Genomic DNA, 12,062 nt, shown 5'->3' on the forward strand with positions numbered 1-12,062 from the left:
AGTTGCTGATGTCTGTGTTTTAGGGTGATTGATGACCTTGGGTGACCCTGTCAGTGTGTGTCAGACGTCTCTTACCCTCTGTGGGTGCGTGTGTCCGTAACCGTCACCGTACAATACAGTCGGGGTGTTTAGATTTGCACATTGTGTCTGTGTTCATTTGCCTTTGGGTTTTAAAGGAGTCCTTATAATCTGGTGAACTCTTCACCTCATTCTCAGTCATAACTCATAACAGAAGTGTGTGGGACGGGCATGTGTGAGGGGTGCAATGCAATATCAGTTACATGTAGAGTAATTATACAGATATCCAGAAATAAATTTCAATAGTACATTGATTTTAATTTATAAAAGTCATGTTTAATGAGTTTCTATAATTACAAAATAATTATTAATATAATTATTTTGTATATATATATATATATATATATATATATATACACATGCATGTATATATAAGAAAAAATGTTTATATGTAAAATATTTATATTTTTATATTATATAAATTATGTATAAATCTATATACAGTAGATACATTAAAGTATTTCTTAAATATATACAAGCATTTGTGTGTACTTATATTTATAAAATAATTATACACAATGCACCCACATATATTATGCAAACACAAACTATTATTTTGGATGCGATTAATCACGATTAATCGTTTGACAGCCCTACGTTTTTATGCTTAGACTTGGTTTTCCAAAAACATGATGGGCACAATAAAATAAACCAATTAAAAATAAAGGTTGTGAAAGAGGGTTTTCAAAGCGATGCCATATATTCCTTTCAACGATGAGTTCTTAAAAGATAACCTAAACTTTAATAACCTTTCATAACCTAAAGAAACCTTTTCCACAATAAGGAACATTTTGTGGAATGAAAAGTTTCCATGGATGTATTTTTGTGAAACATTTTTGTTGTCTGTGCCGTATTTTTTTTTTCCAGTAAAATTCAAGAATGATTATCAGTTATATACATTGTCCAGTAATATATTATTACAAAATCACAAACCAATTTTTTTTGCATTTTATTTTTGAGGTTTTAGTGTTCTTGAGTAAAAAAGCTATTTCAGAAAACTGTGCAAAATGCACAAATATGAAATGTTAGTGATTCAACATTCTGTATAGTATATTTGGTTTCCAAATACTTAAAAAAAAAAATAAAATAAGGCCTTTTAAAATAAAAATAGCACTGCGACAGTGTAATGTCTTTTTTTAGACATGAATTACTATTATAAAAAGCAGTATTTTCACTAAAATAAAAATATGCACCATGCAATAACTAACAGAAATGATCCAGGCATTATTTTGAAGTACTAGACGTATTTGTTTGTTATTTGCTTAGGATTTGTCTGCATTTATTGGGCAAATAAGCATCACACACCTGGAGAAAATACTGATTGCCTAAAAGATTAAAAGCTCAATCATGTTTAGATACACATTGTGCTTTTCACACACGAGCGTCCTTCACATCACAGTCTCGCCATTCGAAAGAAACTAAGAAACTAAGTATCTTCGATCTTCACATTTAGTTTTCACTGTGATTAAGGAAGGAACAACTTGATAAGCACAAATAAACAAAATGCTGATACAACAAAATCATGCAGGAAGTGGAGTTCATTCGCACTCGTTTGTCGTGAAATCCAGGAATTTCTCTTCCTCATTGGGGATAGTGGAGGTAACGTGAGGACGAGAGGTGTTTTTAGGGAAGACCACCTCCCTCGACTTCTGCTTTCTCACACAGATCAGTGTGGTGAAACACACAAGTATGTTTCTGCAGTTGCGGGCATATTTAAGGGTTACTGTAAGTTCAAAATAACTCAATTATGGACAGTGGTTCAACACAACCAACTTAGGTTTAATGAACTTTAAAGATTCATTTATAATCAATAGAAAATTCTTGTGACAAAACAAATGACTGAAAAAGAATCTGTGAAATAGTTATGACAAAACCAACTCATCGCAATCACTTCGCTGGTTTCGGTCTATTAAAATTCTCCAAATATTTTTCACTGAAAACTTATAACATCAAAGTAAATATCACTTTTCTTTACACAACGTGATATTCAGTGTTGGCAGTAGTGATACTGGTGTCATCCAGAGCAAAACCAAATGATTGCTTTATTATTAAATTGATTTGAAGTCTTGTTGGCAGGTCCTCAACCCGTAACACACACTCGACACGTCACCACAGTAAACCCAAAACACTAACATTTCAGAAACTTTAAACACAAACCTAATAGAGCATTAAAAAGTCTCTCCATTTTCTCATCTTGCTAAAAACTGCTTAAAATAACACTGTGGCTGCGTTCCAAACCGCATACTTCCCTACTATTTAGTATGGGAAAAAGAGTAGGCGAGCAAAAAAGTATGAATGAATCCAAAAGAGTAGGCGAGAATTACCTGGGTGACGTAGCAATTGTCGCGAGATTCGGACTTAAGTGCGTTCCAATATGCCTACTTTCCTACTATATAGTAGGCGAAAACAGTACGTGAAGGAAGCAGTACGTTCCAAACATCAGTTTTCATAAAAAGAGTAGGCGAGAAGTTCCCGGATGGCTTACTGCTTCCGCCCAGATTTTTGAGTGCTTTTCCACGGCTACTCATGATACTCATCTATCCCAGGAGGCCACGCGAGAGGATACGTCAATGCACATAGCTTGCAAACTGCCAATAAAAATCACAGAAGAAGAAGAAGAAGAAGAAGAGAGGATACGTCAATATCAACATCGCGGAGATAAGCGACGCGGGGGTTTTCAAATGTGAGTAAATACGGTTTAAATCGTATGTGTTAAACTACTATAGAGTAAACGTTTTAACTGTTGAACGTCTAAAGGAGTTAGACAGTATAGTATAGTTGTGATTTTGCTGTAAACACATGTTTTATTATGTATTGATAACAGGGGAGCTCCAGTAACCGTAAAGTTACGTTTCCAACGTGTATTTACATAACCATACATCTTAAAAACGCTTATTTAAAATGTCTATTTACATCAGGAAGGAAAATATTGTATAAGTATTGCAGGTGAGCACATCCCAACATGAAAAATACATGTGTGTGCTATTATGTAGGATAATTCACTGTTGTCAACACTGCTTACATTAGACAAATTATGTGCTGTGAATAAAAACATATATAAAGTAACTAAACATGATATATATTTAATTTGTCCCTTATTGGTGTTGATATATTGAGGAACATTTAAGTTGGATTAAAAGTGAGTTAACACATCAACCTCAACATGTAAATGCAGTGTTGAGCTCGTAATGTGAATCTTGTCTGTATGTTACAGGGACAGGAGAACACGCGTGTGTTTATCCGGTGGAGAGAGGCTCATGATGCTGAATGCTGTCATCAAAGAATGGGAACCGCTGTGTTGAGTCGGCAGTAGGGTTTGGGGTTCAGTGCCTGTAAATACATGCTTGTAGTTTGAATAAAGCTGTTTCATGTGTTGACTTGTATATGCATTTGTTTATTGTGATGGTTACTTTTATTTACTTTTATTTGTTCTTTTACTCATTTATTCATGTTTCTTATTGTTGTCAGTATATAAAATGTAATTAATTTATGCATTAATTCATCGATTGACTGACAATTGAGATGTTTCACTGCATTTAGCAATATAAATGAATTCATGCATTACTGTCATATTACAAAACAAATGACATTTTGCTTGTTTTATTAAATTATATTTTTAGTATATAAAAAGTTATATAAGTATTGGTCAGCATTTAATATTATTATTTTGTTTAAGTTTTGGGGTGGGCTAACAATGAAATTCATTCTGAGGTAATATTAATTTTTAAGCAGTGATACTTACATTTTTGGAGTATAAAATCAACAGTTTTCTCCAAAAGAGATCTTCAAGCAGCTGCCCGTCTCCTTTGTGCAGACATTACAAGCGCTGTTCTAGGTTGTGCTGTCAAGTTACTGATGTTATGAAGTGTTAGAGCACCTGTCGCTCATATAATTTAAACTTATTAATATGCAAGATCATGGAAAGATACTATAGTTTATGTAACAATCATAGTGACAAAACAGAAAATATAAAGATCATTGGTTTGTGTACATCATAATATGACATAAAATTATATTTATACACAGGAAATAAGAACAATAAAAAAGGCTAAATATCTTCATTATAGTTCTTCATAATACATAAAAAAAGTTGTTGTTATATCTGAGGGATGAAACGAGGTAAATTCATGAAGAAAAAGAGGAAAACTTAAAGGAGAAACTTTTTGGGTATAAAATAAAGAAATTAACAACATAATCAAGAGATGATGATTTTGGGGTTTCTTAATAAAAAAAAAGTATCGTTAGAATAACACTGTTGGTCAGTAGGGTTTAAAATATAACAACTTAAATCAACCCTAAAGGTATTCACAAAATAAATAGGCAGCTGTTTCTTCAACAATACCACAACAAAATGAGCAAGTTTCATCAATATCAAGATATTTATAGGTATAGATTAATTAAACGTATCGTTCATATTTTTTTTAATTGCATGAAGGTGTTGCGCTTGTGATAACGCGTAGTAGGTCACATGATAACGTCAACATGGCAGATGTCCGGTTCGCATTCATACTCAACGAGATTTGGCTATAAAGTACCTACTCTTTTAGCGCTCGATGAGTAAGTACTTATTGAAATTAAGTACCTACTCATTGAGTATGCGGTTTGGAACGCAGCCTTTATTTCAACATTTACTCTAATTCAGTCCCTTTGCAAAGCATGATGGGAAGTGAAGTCCTGAGTGCTGCAGTGAAAAATAACTGGAGAGTTTTTACTAGACTGAAACATGTTTAGAAAACATAACCAGTTTGACTTACAGTGAAGTGCTTGAATTGAGTTGGTTTTACTATTTAAGATTTAATGTTAATAAAAACTAAGTTGGTTGTGTTGAACCACTGTCCATCATTGAATTGAGTTAGTTTAAAGGTTTCTTAATTGAAACATGTTATTTCAAAATGAAAATATCAAGTAAAGTCAAAGAGTAACCGTTTAAAATCAATTTAGCAATCACAAGATAAAGTTAGTGTCAGTGAGGGAGATCAAGAGTGGAAAGTAGTATTAAAGCAAGCGTGCCAACTCAAAAAAGCTAAACCCTAACCCTAACAAGAAAGCGAGTTACGTTTGCAGTGTCCATCCTCCCTAAAAACCTTTTATGGTCTTTGTAATGGTCACATGCGGACACTTGTCCTTGTCCAGTAATAGGATTTAAACTTAAAGGAATGGTCAGTACAACTTCAGCACAATCAGAATTGGCATAATGTTGATCAAAGTAAAAAATAAACCACGTCTCTATAAAATCAGGGTTACAGTGAGGCACTTGAAGTGGAAGTGAATGGAGCCAGTTGCTAAACAGGATGGATGAGTCAAAATAATTGTCTCTTTTCGTAGTAAAACTGCTGAAATTGTGTATTGATGAGTCCTTTTCCAAATATGTTGGCCCTTTTTGCTTAGTGTAATATTATTCGTTGCTCAACCATCTGCATTCCCTTACGAAAAAGAAGTTTATTCAAGTGTGCCATTAGTATATTTCACTGTAAAAAATTTGGAGTAGGATTTACTTGAAAAAACCTTGCTAAACGATCTCACTCAGAAAATGCTAGTAAATTTACAAAGATTTGCCTAATAAAAACCTAAACATATTTATCAGTAGCTTTAATTAGAAATCTTTAAGTTAAATTTACTTGGAATGTGGAATTAAGTAAACTTTACAAAAAATAAGTAATTTTAACTCGGCTTGTAAAAGGTTGATTAATACCGATTTCCTTTGCCTTTGTATTACACTTCACTAAAACAATCATCTTGAATTTTATTAGTCATTTATAGTATGTTCATTACTTAGATCATCTAAGTAATTTATATATACATCATGTCAGACTTTAAGCCTTATGTGAATGCAAACACCTCAATACTTGGTAGACAATACACAATGGTGGTAACATTTGATGGATCGTTTTTGTGTTTGAATGTGTCGTTTTAAGCAAAAAATGTACTCGAAATGTCACAAAATGGCAATTTACTAATACTGAAAACAAAAATCAATGATAAAACAGTGTAAATACAGCTGGAAACCAGTGAAAAATTAACCTCATTAATTATTCAAGGTCCAGTGCATGATGGGAACCCCAGTATCAGAAAAGTTAAGTAATTTTTCCTTTATTTTAGTTGATATTACACTTTCATTTATACTCGCTTGAAATAAGTACTGATATGGAATTTACTTAATTTTTTAAATTCTTGCCTGAACTAACTTTTTCAAGTAAATTACATTGGGTTTTTTCACTAGTATTTATTTACTTAACCAAAAAATCATTTTTTACAGTGTTCTTTTAAACTAAAAATAAGAAAGTATACTTTCAGTTTATTTTTCCTGTACTTCTCAGAAATATACTTCAAATTACACTTAAAAAAAAGCAAGTATATTTGTCCTGTTCTTGTACTTAAAAGTGTAATTAAGTATTCAAAGTATACTTGTATAAGTATTACAGTAAAAAAGTAAACTACTAGTATACCCATAAATTCACTTGGAGTACACATGAGATACATAATTATGAACTAGTTGTGCACTTACTGTTACACTTATAGTACACTTAAACATATACTTTTATGTACTAAAAGTGGGCCAATTTAGTCGCAAGCGGTATTAAAATAGTACACTTACAAGTTTACTACTAGTACATAGTGACATTAGTATACTTACTACATAATGTATACTTAAAAATATACTTGAACATTAGTTAATAAAATGAACTTGAAATATACTTCTTTTTCGTAAGGGTTTGCATAGCTTTTAGTTTCATGGTTGTGACAAGTTTGCGTATAGTCCGACAAATAAGTGAGTGGGCCATGTATGATTTTCTAGTTGGGGAGACTTTACACCACAATGAAAGACCACCCTTACGAAAAAGAAGTATATTTCAAGTTCATTTTATGTAGTATACTTAATGTTCAAGTATATTTTTAAGTATACATTATGTAGTAAGTATACTAATGTCACTATGTACTATAGTAAACTTGTAAGTGTACTATTTTAATATCGCTTGGGACTAAATTAGCCCACTTTTAGTACATAAAAGTATATGTTTAAGTGTACTATAAGTGTAACAGTAAGTGCACAACTAGTTCATGATTATTTATCTCATGTGTACTGCAAGTGAATTTATGGGTATACTAGTAGTTTACTTTTTTACTGTAATACTTATACAAGTATACTTTGAATACTTAATTATACTTTTAAGTATTTCTGGATCAAAAGATTGAGTACAAGAACAGAACAAATATACTTGCTTTTCTCTCAGTATAAGTCAAGTACACTTAAGTGTAATTTGAAGTATATTTCTGAGAAGTACAGGAAAAAATAAACTGAAAGTATACTTTCTTATTTTTAGTTTAAAAGAAGTATACTAATGGCACACTTGAATAAACTTCTTTTTCGTAAGACCAGACTCCTTTATTTTAGCCAAATTGAGCAGTGCTGGGGTTGTGCTCAAAATATCAGTATATATTTTAATCACAATGCACATATACACTGCCTGCGATTTGAAATCTCACTGAAGATGTTTAAACACACAGAGAGAGAAAGAAAGAGAGATTAACACGCTGTTATGTTTGTTAGGATCATTATAATGACCTGGTTCCCTCATGGACAACAAATCAAACATTCATTATTGTGGCTGAAAATGTAAAAATCAAAAGCAAAAACAAGGAGTGTATTTCTATCCCCGTTTGTGTCAGACAACAGACAACGTGTCTAGCAAACCATTTTGTGGTGTCTCTTCCGATCTAGTTGTTCAGGTGTCACCCCGGTGGTTACGGTGGCGAAGGGAGGGCATGTGACAGTGTTTTATCGGCAGTGACAGCAGGGGAATGTAGTGTCGGACCCAGACAGCAGCTAGAGCTCAATCAAAGCTATAAAACACACCTTACTCTGACACACACACACACACTCTTTGTCTCTGGCTCGCTCGGCCTCATGGTTATTGCATGTGATTTAACGGTTATGAAGAATATTGTCCACTTCCTTCTGAAAGCGTCCTGTTGACCAAACGGCTCAGGTAAATCCGATCACTCTTTACACAGAGAGTTGGTGTCTCTTTACATTCTGCTTAGCTGGGATTCGGTGACCTTGTCCTCTGTCAAGAGCTTCTCCTGCTGATCATCTTAAACACAATGGCACACCAGGCATGATTAATAATGAAGAACGAGAGGACGGAGAGAAAGAGAGCTCATGGGAACATAGATAGGAGGGGTTACTTAAAAAAATAGTTTCAAATGCTAAAACGATAAGAGGTTAGACTTTTAGGTTGTGAGCAATTTGTGCATGGAGGATTGCATTTGTCTTTGACGAGTAAAAGCACAGGTGTCCTCAGGTGAAACTGCAGGATAACTTCTCTTAGCGTAGTTTATAAATGAAGGCGCTCTAGAGGTCAACACCATTCATAAGCCGACAGCATTGCTGAGTAAAACTGCAGTGAACCAAAAACAGCCTCAAACACATGTTTCTGACGTCACAAACCACCTTGTAACCAATCAGATCAACGTGTGATCGTCAACCAGTGGATCTCTGAGCTGAGTGAGTGAGTGAGTGAGTGGAGGCGGGGCTCATTTGCATATTCATACAACAGCGTATACTAAATGAGGCAAGGGTGTCGAGTTCCATTCAAGATATTTTAAGGTATGACAAAATTTAAATTTAAATATGTAATTTTGGTGATCAAAGATGAGTTTTAAGGGACACAGTCATTGATACAGGGGGACTTTAACTGTATAGTAGCAATTCACAGTAAAGTAATCTGGGTAAATGACTACAACACCTCAGCTCTCAGACTTTGACATTTTGACATTGACATTTCGAAAATATAAGCAAATGCCTTGGGTCGGGTCGAACCTCGGGCTTAATCTTTTTCCGCCCAGTAAAAAAACAAAACAAATTATTAATCATCGCTGCTGTTCACAGTAAAGAAAGTCTGGCTGCTGTGAGCAAAGTGCATCGCTGGTGTCTGGCCGAGAGGAGAACTGTGAACGCACTACTCTTCCTCCACGATGCCTATTATAAGCATACGATTATGTTTGTAGGCTCGGCCTATTTTGTTTCAAAACTCGTAGCCCGCCCGCTGGTTGGCTGTTTGAGTTCTTTTTATAGCTTGTTTTCACGTGACGTCACGCCACTGCGTTGCCATGGCGCGGACTGCAAAGGGAGGGCAGGAAGTAATTTGCTCTATTTAGAAAGCACTAACACACTCAAAATGCCGGTGTTTTGCGTCGTAAACCCCTGGTCAGAGCCTGACTCCACCCACTGGCAATATTTAAAAATGCTGAGACCCCTGCGGAGATAGAGGGGACGAAATAGATGCTAAAACACTCTATTCTTATCGTTTTCAATACTCACAATTCCAATTCCTGACTCCCTACAGTGGTTTTGACGACACAAGATGATACGGTTCCTTCGTTAATGAATAACTACACGAGAACTAATGAGTAACACAATATTAACAATCTAGTAACTATTATTAACTAACAAGAAACTCTGATTAACGAACTAGTAAGTAATAGTGCATAGATGAAAGTGGTTCACTACTATTAACTAATCAATAACTTCTATTTTTTAATACTTCCCAGAGAACTACTGAAAACAGCCCATTCTCACCCCCAAGGCGTCACTTAACTGACGCCTTGGGAAGCATTTGGACATGCTTCAATATCTGACGCTTTAGGCGCCCTTTAGCGTCAGTAAGATGACGCCCAAGGATCGCGTGTACCCTACCCCCACCCCACACCTAAACCTAACCGCGTCCTCTAACTGAGGCTTTCCTTTAGCGTCAGTTAGATGACGCCGTAGGATCGCGTCATGTAAGTGACGCTAAAGGGCGCCTAAAACGTCAAATATTGAAGCATGGTCAAAGGTGACGCCTTGGGGTGAGAATGCGTTGAAAAGTTTAGCCTATTAATAATAACTACTAGTAACTACTATTAACTAAAAGAAACTCTTATTAACAAATAGCTCACAGATGAAAGTGTTACTAGATACTTCTTTGGGAATTACTAATTATTTGGATTCGTATTATAAAGTGAAGATCATTGGAACTAACTAGTAATGACTCAAGTGTTACTACATGATCTAGTCAAACGTTTGAGATTTTTGATGAACTTCTAGTATACTTTTAGAAAATGTCTTAGCAACACTTGAGTCATTACTAGTCAGTTCCAATGATCTTCACTTTATAATACGAATCCAAATAATTAGTAATAAGTATCTAGTAACACTTTCATCTGTGAGCTATTACTTACTAATTTGTTAATACGAGTTTCTTTTAGTTAATAGTAGTTACTAGATTGTTAATAAACGTTTTCAGTAGTTCTCTGGGAAGTATTAAAAAAATAGTATTGATTACTTAATAGTGAACTACCACTTTCGTCGGTGTGCTGTTACTTACTAGTTCGTTAATCAGAGTTTCTTGTTAGTTAATAATAGTTACTAGATTGTTAATATTGTGTTACTCATTGGTTCTTGTGTAGTTATTCATTAACGAAGGAACCGTATTCTAAAGTGTTACCGATGGTTTTTATAGCTCGCGTAATAAGCTGAAACGAAGTGCGGAACATCCAATAGGAAAATTTAACTGCAGTAGCCACCGTTCAACCTGAAGAGGGCAGCACTAAGGCGCTTTTACACCATATATTGTAGAAATAGAACACTTTATAAACAAATTACAAATAACAAAAAAGTTACTCGAATCAATGACTGGTAATAAAGATCCATTCTAACCGATCATTAACTAAAAAAAGCTGGTTAAGTGTTTAGTTACTCTTTAATATACTTGCACACAGTACTATCCATCCTCTGTGGACTGGATATTCGGCATTATCTCTGCAAAATAAAACCTTCTATATGTTTGTATTTTAAAAAGAGCAAGCACAACAAAGCTTTGTCTGAACACAGAAAACATCCTGTGCTGGAACTCTTGACCATCCGACTTCTGACGCGGCATAATATCAGCCTTCTTGATTTAAATGATGGAGATTATTGATGAATAACCTGGTTAGTTGGAAAAGGATTTATCAGTGAAGTTTGACAGATTTGATTGAAGCACAGCCGCTGATGCCCATGGATGTCACTAATGCACGGGTGACCTGTGCTCTTCACATGACACAATCATCCGTGAACACTTAGACAGTGAAGCATTGTTTCTAAAGCTACTTTTAATGCTCGATGTGCGAAGGTGTCTGCAACTGCAACACACACACACACACACACACACACTGTCAGATCTTGGGTGAATCATTAGCATAATGAAACTCTTATTCAGCTTAAGAGAGGTCATCTGTAAGTGGCCTTTAGCTAATGAGAGAGACAGAGAGAGGCATTAAGGGACAGACCGATCAGCTGCACACACACACACACACACACACACACGTATAGAAGGAACTATATATGTGTGTGTTTTGGAGAGGTGGGTCTGTAAGGTTCAGCTCTAAGCTCATGTATAATTCATATAGCTCTTTCTTTATCTTGATTGACAGCCTGCCCCCCAAAACCCCTCTTCCACAGACGCACACTTACACACGCCAGTCTTTACCCTGCACACCTTATCAGACACGTGCGTATCAGCCTCCTCCTATCACTGCGGCAAGACCGGGTTCATGACGGGCGTAACTGGCCAATAGGTACGGGACAACAGGGCTGATGGCTGTGCATAATCATCACTGCGGCCTTAAATTCAGTTTGGCATTTCTCCCAGAAGGAAGAAGGCCGGACCTCATCCAGTGTTATGGAATGACAGCCGTCACATCAGTAGATTATGTGATCCCCTGTTGCTTTGACTTCTAAATTGCAACTTCCTCATTAAAAATGTGTAATTAGTTAAATACATGACATGCAAAGTATATTCTTTTAAGGTCTACAAGTTCTCTTTTTACACTCTAAAAAATGCTGGGTTGTTTGAACCCAATTTTGGGTAAAATATGGACAAACCCAGCCATTGGGTTACATTTTTAAATTACATTTTTAACCCAATGGCTGGATTTGTCCATATTTTACCCAAAATTGGGTT

The 12,062-nt window shown here is 35.1% G+C and overlaps 1 long non-coding RNA gene across 1 annotated transcript; it reads left to right on the plus strand.

The window, feature by feature from the left end:
- The first annotated feature begins 2,296 nt into the window (after positions 1–2,296).
- LOC120464235 (uncharacterized) lies at positions 2,297–3,461 on the plus strand. The gene is made up of 2 exons (XR_005618648.2): positions 2,297–2,761; positions 3,293–3,461. It is a non-coding gene; the product is annotated as an uncharacterized LOC120464235 (long non-coding RNA).
- The last annotated feature ends 8,601 nt before the right edge of the window (positions 3,462–12,062 follow it).

The sequence above is a fragment of the Pimephales promelas genome, chromosome 7, assembly GCF_988280905.1.
Source record: "Pimephales promelas chromosome 7, fPimPro1.hap1.1, whole genome shotgun sequence".
In the NCBI taxonomy this organism is placed as follows: Eukaryota; Metazoa; Chordata; class Actinopteri; order Cypriniformes; family Leuciscidae; genus Pimephales; species Pimephales promelas.